The sequence below is a fragment of the Ischnura elegans genome, chromosome X (assembly GCF_921293095.1).
Source record: "Ischnura elegans chromosome X, ioIscEleg1.1, whole genome shotgun sequence".
Lineage (NCBI taxonomy): Eukaryota > Metazoa > Arthropoda > Insecta > Odonata > Coenagrionidae > Ischnura > Ischnura elegans.
The window spans coordinates 107393956-107399955 of NC_060259.1; positions in this window are offsets into that span (position 1 = coordinate 107393956).

The window sequence follows — 6000 nt, forward strand, 5'->3', positions numbered from 1 at the left end:
TCAATTGTTCGTGGCTGTATGACCTTTAGAAGATACTCAAAAATTTCAAAATATTTCCATATTAGTGATATAACTCAGGAAAAAACAGGGAGAGGAGGGTTTTGATGTATTGCATAAAATTAGGCCGGTTCTTGATGTATTGGAAACTTTTCATCAAAAGTATAAACCAGGTAGGGAATTAAGTGTTGACGCAGCGATGGTTGCTTTTAAAGGACGTCATTACATAAAACAATACATCCAAGGAAAGCCAACGAAGTGGGGATTTAAAGTTTGGGTTTTAGCAAGCTCCCATGGCTACGTTCTGCAGGGAAATGTGTACCTAGGAAAAAAGATATAAGAAATCCTGAAATGTTTCTTGGGACGCAAGTTGTAATGAATTTAATGAAAAACTATTTAGGGAAAAATCATCACGTTTACTTTGATAGCTTTTTTTCAAGTGTGACGCTTATGACATTACCACTTACGATTAACACATACGCATGTGCTACTAAAAGATCATCTTGTAAAGAATGGCCTGAGGAATTAAAATATCCAAAAAACTTAGCCTTCAAAGAGGAGAGAGTAGAAATTTCCACTTAGCACTTTACAGGCAGATGATAGGGAAATTCTCCTCCCGTAAAGTAGTAGGACGTAAAAGAATCCTTCCGATGGGCACATTTTCACAGAGAGCAACACTCTCTTGCAAAGTTCGTGGGGAGAAAAAAGTGTGTGCTTATTGCAGCTCCAAGAAAAGAATAACTCCTACTGGTCGGAGCATAGAAACGTCATGGAAATGCATAGGATGCGATTTACCTCTTTGCAAATTAGGATGTTATCATCAATGTCACCAAGGAAATGGAGTTGAAGGAGGGAATTAAATTCAATATAAGGTAAGGCAAACTTCTTTCAGTAAGTCAATATATTCTTAAAACGTATACGAATTTTAAAATAAAACACTTAAATATCTTTCAAGTTATTGTAAGTTAATTGAAGTAACCTGCGTCAGTTCATCATCGCGGAGAAAAATAGGTCTACCAGTGGGGCAAATGGGTATTTAAACTTCGTGCATGACGGGGAAATGTTTACGGCCGGTTTTGGGCGGTTTAGGAAGGAGAGGGTTATGCCATAAGGACAGCTCTAGAAGCCCTAGGTGACTACGGCGGCTCCTTTGTCATATGCACTGACTCCAGGAGCTCGCTGCAAGCCATCTCTGGCTCCTCACCCGTGCACCCGATCGTGCAAGAAATACACTCCCTGCTGCTGACCCTTACGAGAAAGGGTTTGAATATCCGTTTTCTGTGGGTACTGGGACATGAGGGGATAGCCGGGAATGAGACAGTAGACGCTATGGCCAAGAAAGCTCTGAGTAACGAAGATATTGCCTCAACGCTGGTTCCCTACGAGGACTTAAGAGCATCTCTAAGAAATGCGGTATTGGAAAAATGGAGGGAATCGTGGAGGATTCTTAATAATAACAAGTTCCGTGGCATCAAGGACATAGTAGCAGCTTGGCCCTCCTCAGCTCGTAGTAATCGGGGAGAGGAAGTAGTACTAACACGATTGAGGATAGGGCACAGCCCCCTGACGCATGCGTATCTCTTTACTGAAGAGAAGGAACCTCCCCAAATGCGATGGTTGTCAGTGCCCATTAAGTATTAGACACATCATGTTAGATTGTGTTAAGTACCGCGAAGCGCTTAGACGAAATAATCTAGGGGGAGACCTAAAAACCCTTTTAGGAGATCACCCTACCAACTTAATCTGTACATTTCGGTTTCTCGGAGAAATACACATTTTTAATAAAGTCTAATTGTGCACACTCTTTGAACGAAGACATCAGATGCAGTGGATTACTTTATGCATAACTTTTGTAATTAAAACACACAGTAGTGGTGCAAAATGACCTAGCCGTCGACGCACCCTAAATCCATACACTACTAACATCCGTTCACGCGATTACCGTACCGAGCCGTACGTCGTCTGCTTTCGTAACGGATGACTTCCTTGACATAGAAGTTTTACAGAAGGAATAAGCAACAAATATACATTGTTGAAAATTTAAGGGTTAGCGTAACGTATGACTTGCTTGACATTTACAGAAGTTTTACAGAAGGAATAAGCAACTAATATACATTGTTGAAAATTTAAGGGTTAGCGTAACGTATGACTTGCTTGACATTTACAGAAGTTTTACAGAAGGAATAAGCAATAAATAAGCATTGTTGAAAATTTAAGGATTAGCGTGAGAATTAGCTTCACAGCTTTGGGACGTTCTTGCCAGAAAGTAGCATAGACTGGAAGCTATAAACCATCACTCGGTAGGACTAGAACAAGGAACGGCCACACAGGATATATTCCAATTGAGTTAGCCGCGTTGATTTCTATTCCGGATTTTAATTCACAATTACATGTTATATTCACGTTCATTTTCATTCGCATGCATCTTCTTCCACCATTCAACTTTAGAACTAACAAAACACGGTTAACACTATGTCCTTTCTTGGAGACAAAGTTTATACGAGGATTAAATCCTATATATAAGGGATTGAACGAACTACGGCCGTTAAACAGTTTAAAGAAAATTAATTCCCCAAGGCCGTACTCTTTGATGGGCAGATTGCTAAGGGAGGTAATTGCGAACGGGAGGTAATGGCAAGATAAGACACTAACTGAAAATACAAACGTGAAACTCACACACGCACCTCGCGGATTTGCTCAGGGGAACAAATGACCGCGTGGGACACACGCACTCTAGCACTCAGGTTTGTGGAGCCCTCGCTCACGACAGTGACCCACTCACACAAAAGAAAAAGACAAAATAAAAACACGCTCTCAGTCACGCACCTCGCGGATTTGCTCAAGGGAACAAATGACCGCGATGGACACACGCACTCACGCACTCAGGTTTGTGGAGCCCTCGCTCACGACAGTGACCCACTCACACAAAAGAAAAGGACAAAATAAAATAAATAAAAAACACGCTCTCAGTCACGCACCTCGCGGATTTGCTCAAGGGAACAAATGACCACGATGGACACACGCACTCACGCACTCAGGTTTGTGGAGCCCTCGCTCACGACAGTGACCCACTCACACAATAGTCGTGAGCGAGGGCTCCACAAACCTGAGTGCGTGAGTGCGTGTGTCCCACGCGGTCATTTGTTCCCTTGAGCAAATCCGCGAGGTGCGTGACTGAGAGCGTGTTTTTATTTTGCCTTTTTCTTTTGGGAAAAGGGAAAAGTTGAAACCCATAATTTTTTATTTCAACAAATAGCTATCATTAACTTATGATGAAATCCCAATGGTTTAGCATAGGTGAGGTAATTTCAATGAATTTATCTCTGATAAGGACACTGAGGAAGTTCAATAAATTCTCATGATGCGTTTATTACGGAAATTCAAACCTATTCTAGCGTTTGAAAGGAATGACGGAGGGGGGTTGGAGGCCGGGAAATTCTTTTTACTTATTCACTCGGGCGTTTTCAAGGGCCGAGAAGCCATTTTCGGCACCAGTATCCATACAATTCTGTCCCTGTGTTGGGCACCTTAATCGGTAGAAACCTATAATAAATATAATAAAGGGGTGTTATGGAGGGCCAACGTGTGAGGGCTCAGGGGAGCCCTTCGAGGATACAACGCACCGGGGCCGGGAACCAAGGCAGTGGCTTATACGCCCGATCACCCGGGGAGGGGCTGGAGAGGAAGGAAAAAAGGAAAGAGGCGCCGCCGCGATAGGAGCCCGACGACGCCTCTGGGAGAGGAAAGGTGCGGAAGGGACGGGACGGGGAAAAACACTTCAACGCTATAGAACCGAAGAAGGCCCACTAAATAGGGAAACCAAGCATAAGCAATTTATGCTCTAACGACCTTGGAGGATTATTCTATGAGGAAGAATAATCCAACGATCAGATCGTTAGAAATTATGGAGGGCCAGAGCATAAAGCCAAATGGCCAAAATCGCATATTTTTAATCGCATTTTTGGCGATGTTCCACCACCTAAAAGTTTTATTTTCAATACGCCAGCCGAAAGGTAGTAAAAACACCTCCATCTTGTATCTTCTTGTCTCACTCAAAGTTCTTCAAAAACAATTGGAAATATGATCCATTAAATAAGATTTCAAATGCCGCCAACCGCATTAAAAAATATGTATTCTTGACCGAAATATTTAAAAAAGAGTGAAAATCGTATTTTCGATCGAGCCGGCCCTGGTGGGCCTCTAGTGGGCTAGAAATGTGGGGAGGGTTGTCCTATTTGATCCCAAATCGCATACTCCAAGTACGGGGAAAATCCGGGAGGGGGGACTTTTCACCCTCTTTATCCGGCTATGCCCTTTCCGAAAAAGGCACCGATTTGATACTACCTCGCATTTGATGTTAACTAATCCAATAGGGTGGTTTCCTTTTATTTTTTTATTGCCTAAATCGAAAGGTTATTAATCCTGGAGTGCGCATTTCACGCTCTTAGATTTTCGAATGATGATATCTATTTTTCGCGGTTAAACGAAAAGTGAAAATTTTCAAGCGCGTGAAAACGCGACGGTTAAGTAGGAATGATGGGAAAAGTCCGTGTGACGTATTTCTGGTTCCAGCTGTCGGCGTGTGAGGTGACCTTGGGGCGAGGTTTGAGCGCTGATACGACGCAGGCTGCTAGCAGGTAGCTGAGTACCCTGCTAGCTGGTAGCGCTTGGCTTAAATAAGGAATATTATTCCCCTATCAAACGAAGGAAACTTTCCGAACTTAGGTATTTTTAATGCGTGATTATTAAGATATGTTTCCCTGAGCTCTGTGCCTCATGCATGCATTGGTAATCTCAGACGATGTAAAACTCCTATCTACTCGTATAGAAACTGGGTCCCTGTGACGTCACGTGGCCTGGATCGCATGGGCGCAAATCTGGCGTTTTTCAAATGAGATTAAAATTGACCATTGCCATTCGTCTAAACTGTTATTTCTAAAATCAAATCATTTGTATATTATGAATATACTAATGGTGGGTAAGGAATCGCAATCAATGCATTTCGTTTTCTTTGATGAAGGAAACTACCCTATTCGGATGTGTAGTAGCCGTTTATTGCTTAAAAGCCATAATATTCTACTCGCTATCAATATTGACATTAGCTCTTCCCACTCGTACAAAGTGTTCGAAACCTGGCTAATTTCTTGCTTGACAATTTTGTGGTTGATTTTTATTTCTGTGGGTATCCCTTCTTATATTCTTCTTCATACTACACTCCGAAAGTCTGTTGCTTTTTATCTTTAAAGGCTCACAAATTAATTACGGCATAATACGTGGCGATAAATAGACAGGAAAATGACCGGGTAACTGTGTGACCAGTGATTGCTCGCATCAGAGTCGGCTGACCCTGGTGAGGTTTCTCTATCGTAGGGAAGTGCCAATGCAATATGGCCGAGCACTGACATGAGCGCGTACCAAATCCCCTGCATCATTCGTCAAGGACAGTTAGACAACTCTAATATCTCTCTCAATGGATAAATCAGGATCGGGTGAGTTTAGACGTAGAACACAGGTCCGACCTTGGCTGAGCGCAGCTGTAAGCGTAAATTTTCATTGATTCGGAACGTGCGGCATGCGAAAAATATTAACAATACAAACAAATAATAAGCACACATACAGATATGAGAGCATAATTTCTTATTCCTGCCCTTTTTTACATTATTAGAGGTAAATTGAGTCAAAATACATTATTTACCGATTACCTCCGTCAATTAATTATCAGGATTTGGTAATGGAAGCATTTGATCGGGAGATTGTAATGAATCATATTTTACAATGCAGAGCGGCGTCATTTTTTCTATGCAAAAAATCAAACAAAGTACAGTATTTTTGTTAAAAGTGCCTTAATGTACCAAATTGAAGTTGACGTTCTGAGATATAGATAAATTTGGGAGGGAAACTCTGAAATTTTTGGTTAATTATGGAGGGATCGTGTTCCCTACTCACCTCATGATCAAAATTTCACTCGCGACTCCTGGCCACTCCAGGGGGGCTGTAATTTTC